This window comes from Ranitomeya imitator, chromosome 4 (assembly GCF_032444005.1).
Source record: "Ranitomeya imitator isolate aRanImi1 chromosome 4, aRanImi1.pri, whole genome shotgun sequence".
Classification (NCBI taxonomy): domain Eukaryota; kingdom Metazoa; phylum Chordata; class Amphibia; order Anura; family Dendrobatidae; genus Ranitomeya; species Ranitomeya imitator.
The window spans coordinates 90,129,671-90,144,243 of NC_091285.1; the positions used below are offsets into that span (position 1 = coordinate 90,129,671).

Sequence of the window (14,573 nt, forward strand, 5' to 3'; positions counted from 1 at the left end):
TATGTAACTGTTCTCTGGTTTCTATTAGCTGTAATTTATGTATTTTCTTGTGCAGGGAGTTCACCTGTAACAATATGTCTCCTTCCCCCAATACTTGCAGCCCTAAGCTATAATGTAATTAAGGTTTGTCAACACCACTAGTGAAGAATAGCCATTCTTTCTCACAGCAGGTGGCTAGTCATATGTACATACTTGATAGACTAAGAGGAGCCGACCAGTCTAGAATCTTCAGGTGGACCCAACCATTGAATAGAAGGTGTGACCCCTACCCCCCTTCATGGGCGGATCCCAGGAGCTCAGATAATACATTCTTATTTTTGAGATCAGATGTGAGTTGATCCTTAAAGGGGAAGGAGTGGGGATTCTTAGCTGAGGCAAGACCCCACGTCCATCTGTGACTGCGGAAGCGTACGGGATGAGACTTGAGCTGAGGACATATCTCGTCGTTCGTGAGATTGTTTTGGGATCCCTTGGACTCATGTGGACCATTGCTTTGTTAGCTGGCACAAGGATTATCTGGAGGTGCCCCCGAATCTGTTCTGTTGGACTCGTGGAAGGACTATTGTTTCGTTTATCAGGTGCGGGATTACTGGAAAGCACCTCCAGATCTGTTTATTTCCTTGGGCTTATTGTGGACTTCTGGTGGACTTGAAGGACATTATGGATATTTGATGTTGTATGCTCCCTGCTTTAATAAATCTCATTGGATCATCCCTCGGCCTGTTGTCCCTTCCTGCTCTGCTGTACACCCCGTCACAAACTGGTTGGCAGCAGTGGGATCAGAGCAGAAGGAATGGAGGACAAAGGCCCATCAACATTGGGAACCAGCACCGCAGAGTACAAGAGCTGGACTGCGATGAACCTACAAACAAAGGCCCATGAAGTAGGAGTCCGTTTTAAAGGACTCTCCAAGGAGCAGCTAATTGAGGCTTTGGAAGGAGTTCGCCTGCAAGATGACACTGAGGAAGGATCCTCACAGCAAATGGAGGAAAGACTGCAGCCGGAGGTAAATACCCAAAAAAGTCAGTGGGTTGTGTGGTACGAGGAGGAGTTGGCATTTCTGGGAGAAGAGGCCACCATAGACGATAAGAGGAAGGCCATTCACAGAGCTCAGGAGATGGCATTGCTGGAGCAGATCGCTTTGGAAGCAGCTAGAAGCTCCAGACAGACTGTAACCTCAGCACCCACCATGAGGGAACTCCCCAGAGTGTCCCACAAAGACTTTAAGCCCTTTAATGAGGCTGCAGGCGACATTGAGGGCTTCTTCCAGGACTTTGAGCATCAGTGTTGATTAATGGAAGTCCCGGAAAGGGAGCGAGTTCGACATCTTGTGGGGTTCTTAGAGGGTGGAGCTGCTGAAGCCTATAGAGCTATGGACCCTCGGGGGAACTGTGAGTATGCGGCGATTAAACAGACTATTCTAGAACATTATGCTATGTTAAACCTTGTTATCTTATTCTTATAATTATGCTAACATACAAAATTAGCATATGCTTTAATCCCACTGCTGCCAGTATTATGCGGTCTTGAAATGTTTTTGTACTTATTCTTATGATTTTGCTAACATGCAAATTAACATGTGATTTAATCTTTTGTATTTGTATAATTTTGCGGTTTTCAGTTAAGATAAGGAATCGTAAAAATCATGCTGTTAAAGGTAGCATGGCCGAGTGGTCTAAGGCGCTGGACTTAGGCTCCAGTCTCTTTGGAGGCGTGGGTTCAAATCCCACTGCTGCCAGTGTATTTCTACTTTGAAACTTTTTAGCTTATATTTATGATTTTGCTAATAGAAAAATTAGCATGTGTTTTATTATTTTGTATTTGTATGAGTCCATGCTTTGCTGTTTTGCAAAAGACAGTAGATAGAATCATTGCTTTTTGCTTAGAGACCTATCCATTTTCCACCTTGAAGAAGTTAAAATCTAGGAAAATTCACTAAACTTACTCTAAGGAAGCTTTTTTTATGTAGTATATTAGGGTAGCATGGCCGAGCGGTCTAAGGCGCTGGATTAAGGCTCCAGTCTCTTCAGAGGCGTGGGTTCAAATCCCACTGCTGCCAGTAGGTCTTTAGAACATTTTGATCTAATTCAAATGATTTTGTATTTGCATGAGTGTGTGGGTTTCTGTTTAGGAAAAGACAGTTGATAGAATCATTGTTTTTTCCTATTGTTTAGAGACTTAACCATTTTACAACAGACCTGTAGGTTTAAATCCCACTGCTGCCAGTAGTAAGAGTTCCTTAAAACCTTTTTATCTTATTCTTATACATACGCTAATATACAAAATTAGCATATGCTTTAATCCCACTGCTGCCAGTATTATGCGGTCTTGAAATGTTTTTGTACTTATTCTTATGATTTTGCTAACATGCAAATTAACATGTGATTTAATCTTTTGTATTTGTATAATTTTGCGGTTTTCAGTTAAGATAAGGAATCGTAAAAATCATGCTGTTAAAGGTAGCATGGCCGAGTGGTCTAAGGCGCTGGACTTAGGCTCCAGTCTCTTTGGAGGCGTGGGTTCAAATCCCACTGCTGCCAGTGTATTTCTACTTTGAAACTTTTTAGCTTATATTTATGATTTTGCTAATAGAAAAATTAGCATGTGTTTTATTATTTTGTATTTGTATGAGTCCATGCTTTGCTGTTTTGCAAAAGACAGTAGATAGAATCATTGCTTTTTGCTTAGAGACCTATCCATTTTCCACCTTGAAGAAGTTAAAATGTAGGAAAATTCACTAAACTTACTCTAAGGAAGCTTTTTTTATGTAGTATATTAGGGTAGCATGGCCGAGCGGTCTAAGGCGCTGGATTAAGGCTCCAGTCTCTTCAGAGGCGTGGGTTCAAATCCCACTGCTGCCAGTAGGTCTTTAGAACATTTTGATCTAATTCAAATGATTTTGTATTTGCATGAGTGTGTGGGTTTCTGTTTAGGAAAAGACAGTTGATAGAATCATTGTTTTTTCCTATTGTTTAGAGACTTAACCATTTTACAACAGACCTGTAGGTTTAAATCCCACTGCTGCCAGTAGTAAGAGTTCCTTAAAACCTTTTTATCTTATTCTTATACATACGCTAATATACAAAATTAGCATATGCTTTAATCCCACTGCTGCCAGTATTATGCGGTCTTGAAATGTTTTTGTACTTATTCTTATGATTTTGCTAACATGCAAATTAACATGTGATTTAATCTTTTGTATTTGTATAATTTTGCGGTTTTCAGTTAAGATAAGGAATCGTAAAAATCATGCTGTTAAAGGTAGCATGGCCGAGTGGTCTAAGGCGCTGGATTTAGGCTCCAGTCTCTTTGGAGGCGTGGGTTCAAATCCCACTGCTGCCAGTGTATTTTTACTTTGAAACTTTTTAGCTTATATTTATGATTTTGCTAATAGAAAAATTAGCATGTGTTTTATTATTTTGTATTTGTATGAGTCCATGCTTTGCTGTTTTGCAAAAGACAGTAGATAGAATCATTGCTTTTTCCTTTTTGCTTAGAGACCTATCCATTTTCCACCTTGAAGAAGTTAAAATGTAGGAAAATTCACTAAACTTACTCTAAGGAAGCTTTTTTCATGTAGTATATTAAGGTAGCATGGCCGAGTGGTCTAAGGCGCTGGATTAAGGCTCCAGTCTCTTCAGAGGCGTGGGTTCAAATCCCACTGCTGCCAGTAGGTCTTCAGAACATTTTGATCTAATTCAAATGATTTTGTATTTGCATGAGTGTGTGGGTTTCTGTTTAGGAAAAGACAGTTGATAGAATCATTGTTTTTTCCTATTGTTTAGAGACTTAACCATTTTACAACAGACCTGTAGGTTTAAATCCCACTGCTGCCAGTAGTAAGAGTTCCTTAAAACCTTTTTATCTTATTCTTATACATACGCTAATATACAAAATTAGCATATGCTTTAATCCCACTGCTGCCAGTATTATGCGGTCTTGAAATGTTTTTGTACTTATTCTTATGATTTTGCTAACATGCAAATTAACATGTGATTTAATCTTTTGTATTTGTATAATTTTGTGGTTTTCAGTTAAGATAAGGAATCTTAAAAGTCATGCTGCTAAAGGTAGCATGGCCGAGTGGTCTAAGGCGCTGGATTAAGGCTCCAGTATCTTCAGAGGCGTGGGTTCAAATCCCACTGCTGCCAGTAGGTCTTCAGAACCTTTTGATCTAATTCTTATGATTTTGTATTTGCATGAGTGTGTGGATTTCTGTTTAGGAAAAGACAGTTGATAGAATCATTGGTTTTTCCTATTGTTTAGAGACTTAACCATTTTACAACAGACCTGTAGGTTCAAATCCCACTGCTGCCAGTAGTAAGAGTTCCTTAAAACCTTTTTATCTTATTCTTATAACTATGCTAACATACAAAATTAGCATATGCTTTAATCCCACTGCTGCCAGTATTATGAGGTCTTGAAATGTTTTTGTACTTATTCTTATGATTTTGCTAACATGCAAATTAGCATGTGATCTAATCTTCTTTTGTATTTGTATGATTTTTCGGTTTTCGGTTAAGATAAAGACCGTTGATAGAATCATTGGTTTTTCCTAATGTTTAGAGACATGCCCTTTTTCCAACATGCACTAATTTTAAATGTTGTCAAATGTACTTCACTTACTCTAAGGAAGCCTACTTAATCATGCTGAGTATGACTCAGCAGTATGAGTTCTTGAAAATCTTTTGATCTTATTCTTATAATTATGAAAACAGACAAAATTTGCATGTGCTTTCATCCCACTGCTGCCAGTATGATATGTGCTTGAAAATTGTTTTGAACTTACTCTTATGATTTTACTAACATACAAACTTACATGTGTTTTAATCTTCTTTTGTATTTGCTTAAGTGTTTTCTTTCTGGTTAAGATAAAAACAGTTGATAGAATTATTGTTTTTTTCCTAATATTTAGAGACATGTCTGTCATGATATGTACTTTTGCCCTGTCCTGTATTTGAATAATATGCCATTTGATGTATGTAACTGTTCTCTGGTTTCTATTAGCTGTAATTTATGTATTTTCTTGTGCAGGGAGTTCACCTGTAACAATATGTCTCCTTCCCCCAATACTTGCAGCCCTAAGCTATAATGTAATTAAGGTTTGTCAACACCACTAGTGAAGAATAGCCATTCTTTCTCACAGCAGGTGGCTAGTCATATGTACATACTTGATAGACTAAGAGGAGCCGACCAGTCTAGAATCTTCAGGTGGACCCAACCATTGAATAGAAGGTGTGACCCCTACCCCCCTTCATGGGCGGATCCCAGGAGCTCAGATAATACATTCTTATTTTTGAGATCAGATGTGAGTTGATCCTTAAAGGGGAAGGAGTGGGGATTCTTAGCTGAGGCAAGACCCCACGTCCATCTGTGACTGCGGAAGCGTACGGGATGAGACTTGAGCTGAGGACATATCTCGTCGTTCGTGAGATTGTTTTGGGATCCCTTGGACTCATGTGGACCATTGCTTTGTTAGCTGGCACAAGGATTATCTGGAGGTGCCCCCGAATCTGTTCTGTTGGACTCGTGGAAGGACTATTGTTTCGTTTATCAGGTGCGGGATTACTGGAAAGCACCTCCAGATCTGTTTATTTCCTTGGGCTTATTGTGGACTTCTGGTGGACTTGAAGGACATTATGGATATTTGATGTTGTATGCTCCCTGCTTTAATAAATCTCATTGGATCATCCCTCGGCCTGTTGTCCCTTCCTGCTCTGCTGTACACCCCGTCACAAACTGGTTGGCAGCAGTGGGATCAGAGCAGAAGGAATGGAGGACAAAGGCCCATCAACATTGGGAACCAGCACCGCAGAGTACAAGAGCTGGACTGCGATGAACCTACAAACAAAGGCCCATGAAGTAGGAGTCCGTTTTAAAGGACTCTCCAAGGAGCAGCTAATTGAGGCTTTGGAAGGAGTTCGCCTGCAAGATGACACTGAGGAAGGATCCTCACAGCAAATGGAGGAAAGACTGCAGCCGGAGGTAAATACCCAAAAAAGTCAGTGGGTTGTGTGGTACGAGGAGGAGTTGGCATTTCTGGGAGAAGAGGCCACCATAGACGATAAGAGGAAGGCCATTCACAGAGCTCAGGAGATGGCATTGCTGGAGCAGATCGCTTTGGAAGCAGCTAGAAGCTCCAGACAGACTGTAACCTCAGCACCCACCATGAGGGAACTCCCCAGAGTGTCCCACAAAGACTTTAAGCCCTTTAATGAGGCTGCAGGCGACATTGAGGGCTTCTTCCAGGACTTTGAGCATCAGTGTTGATTAATGGAAGTCCCGGAAAGGGAGCGAGTTCGACATCTTGTGGGGTTCTTAGAGGGTGGAGCTGCTGAAGCCTATAGAGCTATGGACCCTCGGGGGAACTGTGAGTATGCGGCGATTAAACAGACTATTCTAGAACATTATGCTATGTTAAACCTTGTTATCTTATTCTTATAATTATGCTAACATACAAAATTAGCATATGCTTTAATCCCACTGCTGCCAGTATTATGCGGTCTTGAAATGTTTTTGTACTTATTCTTATGATTTTGCTAACATGCAAATTAACATGTGATTTAATCTTTTGTATTTGTATAATTTTGCGGTTTTCAGTTAAGATAAGGAATCGTAAAAATCATGCTGTTAAAGGTAGCATGGCCGAGTGGTCTAAGGCGCTGGACTTAGGCTCCAGTCTCTTTGGAGGCGTGGGTTCAAATCCCACTGCTGCCAGTGTATTTCTACTTTGAAACTTTTTAGCTTATATTTATGATTTTGCTAATAGAAAAATTAGCATGTGTTTTATTATTTTGTATTTGTATGAGTCCATGCTTTGCTGTTTTGCAAAAGACAGTAGATAGAATCATTGCTTTTTCCTTTTTGCTTAGAGACCTATCCATTTTCCACCTTGAAGAAGTTAAAATGTAGGAAAATTCACTAAACTTACTCTAAGGAAGCTTTTTTCATGTAGTATATTAAGGTAGCATGGCCGAGCGGTCTAAGGCGCTGGATTAAGGCTCCAGTCTCTCCAGAGGCGTGGGTTCAAATCCCACTGCTGCCAGTATGTCTTCAGAACATTTTGATCTAATTCAAATGATTTTGTATTTGCATGAGTGTGTGGGTTTCTGTTTAGGAAAAGACAGTTGATAGAATCATTGTTTTTTCCTATTGTTTAGAGACTTAACCATTTTACAACAGACCTGTAGGTTTAAATCCCACTGCTGCCAGTAGTAAGAGTTCCTTAAAACCTTTTTATCTTATTCTTATACATACGCTAACATACAAAATTAACATATGCTTTAATCCCACTGCTGCCAGTATTATGCGGTCTTGAAATGTTTTTGTACTTATTCTTATGATTTTGCTAACATGCAAATTAACATGTGATTTAATCTTTTGTATTTGTATAATTTAGTGGTTTTCAGTTAAGATAAGGAATCTTAAAAATCATGCTGCTAAAGGTAGCATGGCCGAGCGGTCTAAGGCACTGGATTAAGGCTCCAGTCTCTTCAGAGGCGTTGGTTCAAATCCCACTGCTGCCAGTAGGTCTTCAGAACCTTTTGATCTAATTCTTATGATTTTGTATTTGCATGAGTGTGTGGATTTCTGCTTAGGAAAAGACAGTTGATAGAATCATTGGTTTTTCCTATTGTTTAGAGACTTAACCATTTTACAACAGACCTGTAGGTTCAAATCCCACTGCTGCCAGTAGTAAGAGTTCCTTAAAACCTTTTTATCTTATTCTTATAACTATGCTAACATACAAAATTAGCATATGCTTTAATCCCACTGCTGCCAGTATTATGAGGTCTTGAAATGTTTTTGTACTTATTCTTATGATTTTGCTAACATGCAAATTAGCATGTGATCTAATCTTCTTTTGTATTTGTATGATTTTTCGGTTTTCAGTTAAGATAAAGACCGTTGATAGAATCATTGGTTTTTCCTAATGTTTAGAGACATGCCCTTTTTCCAACATGCACTAATTTTAAATGTTGTCAAATGTACTTCACTTACTCTAAGGAAGCCTACTTAATCATGCTGAGTATGACTCAGCAGTATGAGTTCTTGAAAATCTTTTGATCTTACATAGTAACATAGTAACATAGTTAGTAAGGCCGAAAAAAGACATTTGTCCATCCAGTTCAGCCTATATTCCATCATAATAAATACCCAGATCTACGTCCTTCTACAGAACCTAATAATTGTATGATACAATATTGTTCTGCTCCAGGAAGACATCCAGGCCTCTCTTGAACCCCTCGACTGAGTTTGCCATCACCACCTCCTCAGGCAAGCAATTCCAGATTCTCACTGCCCTAACAGTAAAGAATCCTCTTCTATGTTGGTGGAAAAACCTTCTCTCCTCCAGACGCAAAGAATGCCCCCTTGTGCCCGTCACCTTCCTTGATATAAACAGATCCTCAGCAAGATATTTGTATTGTCCCCTTATATACTTATACATGGTTATTAGATCGCCCCTCAGTCGTCTTTTTTCTAGACTAAATAATCCTAATTTCGCTAATCTATCTGGGTATTGTAGTTCTCCCATCCCCTTTATTAATTTTGTTGCCCTCCTTTGTACTCTCTCTAGTTCCATTATATCCTTCCTGAGCACCGGTGCCCAAAACTGGACACAGTACTCCATGTGCGGTCTAACTAGGGATTTGTACAGAGGCAGTATAATGCTCTCATCATGTGTATCCAGACCTCTTTTAATGCACCCCATGATCCTGTTTGCCTTGGCAGCTGCTGCCTGGCACTGGCTGCTCCAGGTAAGTTTATCATTAACTAGGATCCCCAAGTCCTTCTCCCTGTCAGATTTACCCAGTGGTTTCCCGTTCAGTGTGTAATGGTGATATTGATTCCCTCTTCCCATGTGTATAACCTTACATTTATCATTGTTAAACCTCATCTGCCACCTTTCAGCCCAAGCTTCCAACTTATCCAGATCCATCTGTAGCAGAATACTATCTTCTCTTGTATTAACTGCTTTACATAGTTTTGTATCATCTGCAAATATCGATATTTTACTGTGTAAACCTTCTACCAGATCATTATCTTATTCTTATAATTATGAAAACAGACAAAATTTGCATGTGCTTTCATCCCACTGCTGCCAGTATGATATGTGCTTGAAAATTGTTTTGAACTTACTCTTATGATTTTACTAACATACAAACTTACATGTGTTTTAATCTTCTCTTGTATTTGCTTAAGTGTTTTCTTTCTGGTTAAGATAAAAACAGTTGATAGAATTATTGTTTTTTTCCTAATATTTAGAGACATGTCTGTCATGATATGTACTTTTGCCCTGTCCTGTATTTGAATAATATGCCATTTGATGTATGTAACTGTTCTCTGGTTTCTATTAGCTGTAATTTATGTATTTTCTTGTGCTGGGAGTTCACCTGTAACAATATGTCTCCTTCCCCCAATACTTGCAGCCCTAAGCTATAATGTAATTAAGGTTTGTCAACACCACTAGTGAAGAATAGCCATTCTTTCTCACAGCAGGTGGCTAGTCATATGTACATACTTGATAGACTAAGAGGAGCCGACCAGTCTAGAATCTTCAGGTGGACCCAACCATTGAATAGAAGGTGTGACCCCTACCCCCCTTCATGGGCGGATCCCAGGAGCTCAGATAATCCATTCTTATTTTTGAGATCAGATGTGAGTTGATCCTTAAAGGGGAAGGAGTGGGGATTCTTAGCTGAGGCAAGACCCCACGTCCATCTGTGACTGCGGAAGCGTACGGGATGAGACTTGAGCTGAGGACATATCTCGTCGTTCGTGAGATTGTTTTGGGATCCCTTGGACTCATGTGGACCATTGCTTTGTTAGCTGGCACAAGGATTATCTGGAGGTGCCCCCGAATCTGTTCTGTTGGACTCGTGGAAGGACTATTGTTTCGTTTATCAGGTGCGGGATTACTGGAAAGCACCTCCAGATCTGTTTATTTCCTTGGGCTTATTGTGGACTTCTGGTGGACTTGAAGGACATTATGGATATTTGATGTTGTATGCTCCCTGCTTTAATAAATCTCATTGGATCATCCCTCGGCCTGTTGTCCCTTCTTGCTCTGCTGTACACCCCGTCACAAACTGGTTGGCAGCAGTGGGATCAGAGCAGAAGGAATGGAGGACAAAGGCCCATCAACATTGGGAACCAGCACCACAGAGTACAAGAGCTGGACTGCGATGAACCTACAAACAAAGGCCCATGAAGTAGGAGTCCGTTTTAAAGGACTCTCCAAGGAGCAGCTAATTGAGGCTTTGGAAGGAGTTCGCCTGCAAGATGACACTGAGGAAGGATCCTCACAGCAAATGGAGGAAAGACTGCAGCCGGAGGTAAATACCCAAAAAAGTCAGTGGGTTGTGTGGTACGAGGAGGAGTTGGCATTTCTGGGAGAAGAGGCCACCATAGACGATAAGAGGAAGGCCATTCACAGAGCTCAGGAGATGGCATTGCTGGAGCAGATCGCTTTGGAAGCAGCTAGAAGCTCCAGACAGACTGTAACCTCAGCACCCACCATGAGGGAACTCCCCAGAGTGTCCCACAAAGACTTTAAGCCCTTTAATGAGGCTGCAGGCGACATTGAGGGCTTCTTCCAGGACTTTGAGCATCAGTGTTGATTAATGGAAGTCCCGGAAAGGGAGCGAGTTCGACATCTTGTGGGGTTCTTAGAGGGTGGAGCTGCTGAAGCCTATAGAGCTATGGACCCTCGGGGGAACTGTGAGTATGCGGCGATTAAACAGACTATTCTAGAACATTATGCTATGTTAAACCTTGTTATCCTATTCTTATAATTATGCTAACATACAAAATTAGCATATGCTTTAATCCCACTGCTGCCAGTATTATGCGGTCTTGAAATGTTTTTGTACTTATTCTTATGATTTTGCTAACATGCAAATTAACATGTGATTTAATCTTTTGTATTTGTATAATTTTGCGGTTTTCAGTTAAGATAAGGAATCGTAAAAATCATGCTGTTAAAGGTAGCATGGCCGAGTGGTCTAAGGCGCTGGACTTAAGCTCCAGTCTCTTTGGAGGCGTGGGTTCAAATCCCACTGCTGCCAGTGTATTTCTACTTTGAAACTTTTTAGCTTATATTTATGATTTTGCTAATAGAAAAATTAGCATGTGTTTTATTATTTTGTATTTGTATGAGTCCATGCTTTGCTGTTTTGCAAAAGACAGTAGATAGAATCATTGCTTTTTGCTTAGAGACCTATCCATTTTCCACCTTGAAGAAGTTAAAATATAGGAAAATTCACTAAACTTACTCTAAGGAAGCTGTTTTTATGTAGTATATTAGGGTAGCATGGCCGAGTGGTCTAAGGCGCTGGATTAAGGCTCCAGTCTCTTCAGAGGCGTGGGTTCAAATCCCACTGCTGCCAGTAGGTCTTCAGAACCTTTTGATCTAATTCTTATGATTTTGTATTTGCATGAGTGTGTGGATTTCTGTTTAGGAAAAGACAGTTGATAGAATCATTGGTTTTTCCTATTGTTTAGAGACTTAACCATTTTACAACAGACCTGTAGGTTCAAATCCCACTGCTGCCAGTAGTAAGAGTTCCTTAAAACCTTTTTATCTTATTCTTATAACTATGCTAACATACAAAATTAGCATATGCTTTAATCCCACTGCTGCCAGTATTATGAGGTCTTGAAATGTTTTTGTACTTATTCTTATGATTTTGCTAACATGCAAATTAGCATGTGATCTAATCTTCTTTTGTATTTGTATGATTTTTCGGTTTTCGGTTAAGATAAAGACCGTTGATAGAATCATTGGTTTTTCCTAATGTTTAGAGACATGCCCTTTTTCCAACATGCACTAATTTTAAATGTTGTCAAATGTACTTCACTTACTCTAAGGAAGCCTACTTAATCATGCTGAGTATGACTCAGCAGTATGAGTTCTTGAAAATCTTTTGATCTTATTCTTATAATTATGAAAACAGACAAAATTTGCATGTGCTTTCATCCCACTGCTGCCAGTATGATATGTGCTTGAAAATTGTTTTGAACTTACTCTTATGATTTTACTAACATACAAACTTACATGTGTTTTAATCTTCTTTTGTATTTGCTTAAGTGTTTTCTTTCTGGTTAAGATAAAAACAGTTGATAGAATTATTGTTTTTTTCCTAATATTTAGAGACATGTCTGTCATGATATGTACTTTTGCCCTGTCCTGTATTTGAATAATATGCCATTTGATGTATGTAACTGTTCTCTGGTTTCTATTAGCTGTAATTTATGTATTTTCTTGTGCAGGGAGTTCACCTGTAACAATATGTCTCCTTCCCCCAATACTTGCAGCCCTAAGCTATAATGTAATTAAGGTTTGTCAACACCACTAGTGAAGAATAGCCATTCTTTCTCACAGCAGGTGGCTAGTCATATGTACATACTAGATAGACTAAGAGGAGCCGACCAGTCTAGAATCTTCAGGTGGACCCAACCATTGAATAGAAGGTGTGACCCCTACCCCCCTTCATGGGCGGATCCCAGGAGCTCAGATAATCCATTCTTATTTTTGAGATCAGATGTGAGTTGATCCTTAAAGGGGAAGGAGTGGGGATTCTTAGCTGAGGCAAGACCCCACGTCCATCTGTGACTGCGGAAGCGTACGGGATGAGACTTGAGCTGAGGACATATCTCGTCGTTCGTGAGATTGTTTTGGGATCCCTTGGACTCATGTGGACTATTGCTTTGTTAGCTGGCACAAGGATTATCTGGAGGTGCCCCCGAATCTGTTCTGTTGGACTCGTGGAAGGACTATTGTTTCGTTTATCGGGTGCGGGATTACTGGAAAGCACCTCCAGATCTGTTTATTTACTTGGGCTTATTGTGGACTTCTGGTGGACTTGAAGGACATTATGGATATTTGATGTTGTATGCTCCCTGCTTTAATAAATCTCATTGGATCATCCCTCGGCCTGTTGTCCCTTCCTGCTCTGCTGTACACCCCGTCACAAACTGGTTGGCAGCAGTGGGATCAGAGCAGAAGGAATGGAGGACAAAGGCCCATCAACATTGGGAACCAGCACCGCAGAGTACAAGAGCTGGACTGCGATGAACCTACAAACAAAGGCCCATGAAGTAGGAGTCCGTTTTAAAGGACTCTCCAAGGAGCAGCTAATTGAGGCTTTGGAAGGAGTTCGCCTGCAAGATGACACTGAGGAAGGATCCTCACAGCAAATGGAGGAAAGACTGCAGCCGGAGGTAAATACCCAAAAAAGTCAGTGGGTTGTGTGGTACGAGGAGGAGTTGGCATTTCTGGGAGAAGAGGCCACCATAGACGATAAGAGGAAGGCCATTCACAGAGCTCAGGAGATGGCATTGCTGGAGCAGATCGCTTTGGAAGCAGCTAGAAGCTCCAGACAGACTGTAACCTCAGCACCCACCATGAGGGAACTCCCCAGAGTGTCCCACAAAGACTTTAAGCCCTTTAATGAGGCTGCAGGCGACATTGAGGGCTTCTTCCAGGACTTTGAGCATCAGTGTTGATTAATGGAAGTCCCGGAAAAGGGAGCGAGTTCGACATCTTGTGGGGTTCTTAGAGGGTGGAGCTGCTGAAGCCTATAGAGCTATGGACCCTCGGGGGAACTGTGAGTATGCGGCGATTAAACAGACTATTCTAGAACATTATGCTATGTTAAACCTTGTTATCTTATTCTTATAATTATGCTAACATACAAAATTAGCATATGCTTTAATCCCACTGCTGCCAGTATTATGCGGTCTTGAAATGTTTTTGTACTTATTCTTATGATTTTGCTAACATGCAAATTAACATGTGATTTAATCTTTTGTATTTGTATAATTTTGCGGTTTTCAGTTAAGATAAGGAATCGTAAAAATCATGCTGTTAAAGGTAGCATGGCCGAGTGGTCTAAGGCGCTGGACTTAGGCTCCAGTCTCTTTGGAGGCGTGGGTTCAAATCCCACTGCTGCCAGTGTATTTCTACTTTGAAACTTTTTAGCTTATATTTATGATTTTGCTAATAGAAAAATTAGCATGTGTTTTATTATTTTGTATTTGTATGAGTCCATGCTTTGCTGTTTTGCAAAAGACAGTAGATAGAATCATTGCTTTTTGCTTAGAGACCTATCCATTTTCCACCTTGAAGAAGTTAAAATGTAGGAAAATTCACTAAACTTACTCTAAGGAAGCTGTTTTTATGTAGTATATTAGGGTAGCATGGCCGAGCGGTCTAAGGCGCTGGATTAAGGCTCCAGTCTCTTCAGAGGCGTGGGTTCAAATCCCACTGCTGCCAGTAGGTCTTCAGAACATTTTGATCTAATTCAAATGATTTTGTATTTGCATGAGTGTGTGGGTTTCTGTTTAGGAAAAGACAGTTGATAGAATCATTGTTTTTTCCTATTGTTTAGAGACTTAACCATTTTACAACAGACCTGTAGGTTTAAATCCCACTGCTGCCAGTAGTAAGAGTTCCTTAAAACCTTTTTATCTTATTCTTATACATACGCTAATATACAAAATTAGCATATGCTTTAATCCCACTGCTGCCAGTATTATGCGGTCTTGAAATGTTTTTGTACTTATTCTTA

At 40.1% G+C, this 14,573-nt stretch overlaps 11 non-coding genes across 11 annotated transcripts; all 11 read left to right on the top strand.

Annotated features, from left to right (window-relative positions):
- Positions 1–1,656: 1,656 nt before the first annotated feature.
- Positions 1,657–1,738, top strand: TRNAL-UAG (transfer RNA leucine (anticodon UAG)). The gene has a single exon. It is a non-coding gene; the product is annotated as a tRNA-Leu (tRNA).
- Positions 1,739–1,977: 239 nt separating this feature from the next.
- On the top strand, positions 1,978–2,059 carry TRNAL-AAG (transfer RNA leucine (anticodon AAG)). The gene has a single exon. It is a non-coding gene; the product is annotated as a tRNA-Leu (tRNA).
- A 399-nt stretch (positions 2,060–2,458) lies between these two features.
- Positions 2,459–2,540, top strand: TRNAL-UAG (transfer RNA leucine (anticodon UAG)). The gene has a single exon. It is a non-coding gene; the product is annotated as a tRNA-Leu (tRNA).
- Positions 2,541–2,779: 239 nt separating this feature from the next.
- Positions 2,780–2,861, top strand: TRNAL-AAG (transfer RNA leucine (anticodon AAG)). Its single transcript has one exon. It is a non-coding gene; the product is annotated as a tRNA-Leu (tRNA).
- A 399-nt stretch (positions 2,862–3,260) lies between these two features.
- Positions 3,261–3,342, top strand: TRNAL-UAG (transfer RNA leucine (anticodon UAG)). The gene has a single exon. It is a non-coding gene; the product is annotated as a tRNA-Leu (tRNA).
- A 246-nt stretch (positions 3,343–3,588) lies between these two features.
- TRNAL-AAG (transfer RNA leucine (anticodon AAG)) lies at positions 3,589–3,670 on the top strand. The gene has a single exon. It is a non-coding gene; the product is annotated as a tRNA-Leu (tRNA).
- A 2,965-nt stretch (positions 3,671–6,635) lies between these two features.
- Positions 6,636–6,717, top strand: TRNAL-UAG (transfer RNA leucine (anticodon UAG)). The gene has a single exon. It is a non-coding gene; the product is annotated as a tRNA-Leu (tRNA).
- Positions 6,718–10,987: 4,270 nt separating this feature from the next.
- Positions 10,988–11,069, top strand: TRNAL-UAA (transfer RNA leucine (anticodon UAA)). The gene has a single exon. It is a non-coding gene; the product is annotated as a tRNA-Leu (tRNA).
- A 239-nt stretch (positions 11,070–11,308) lies between these two features.
- TRNAL-AAG (transfer RNA leucine (anticodon AAG)) lies at positions 11,309–11,390 on the top strand. Its single transcript has one exon. It is a non-coding gene; the product is annotated as a tRNA-Leu (tRNA).
- A 2,485-nt stretch (positions 11,391–13,875) lies between these two features.
- TRNAL-UAG (transfer RNA leucine (anticodon UAG)) lies at positions 13,876–13,957 on the top strand. The gene has a single exon. It is a non-coding gene; the product is annotated as a tRNA-Leu (tRNA).
- A 239-nt stretch (positions 13,958–14,196) lies between these two features.
- Positions 14,197–14,278, top strand: TRNAL-AAG (transfer RNA leucine (anticodon AAG)). The gene has a single exon. It is a non-coding gene; the product is annotated as a tRNA-Leu (tRNA).
- Positions 14,279–14,573: the final 295 nt, after the last annotated feature.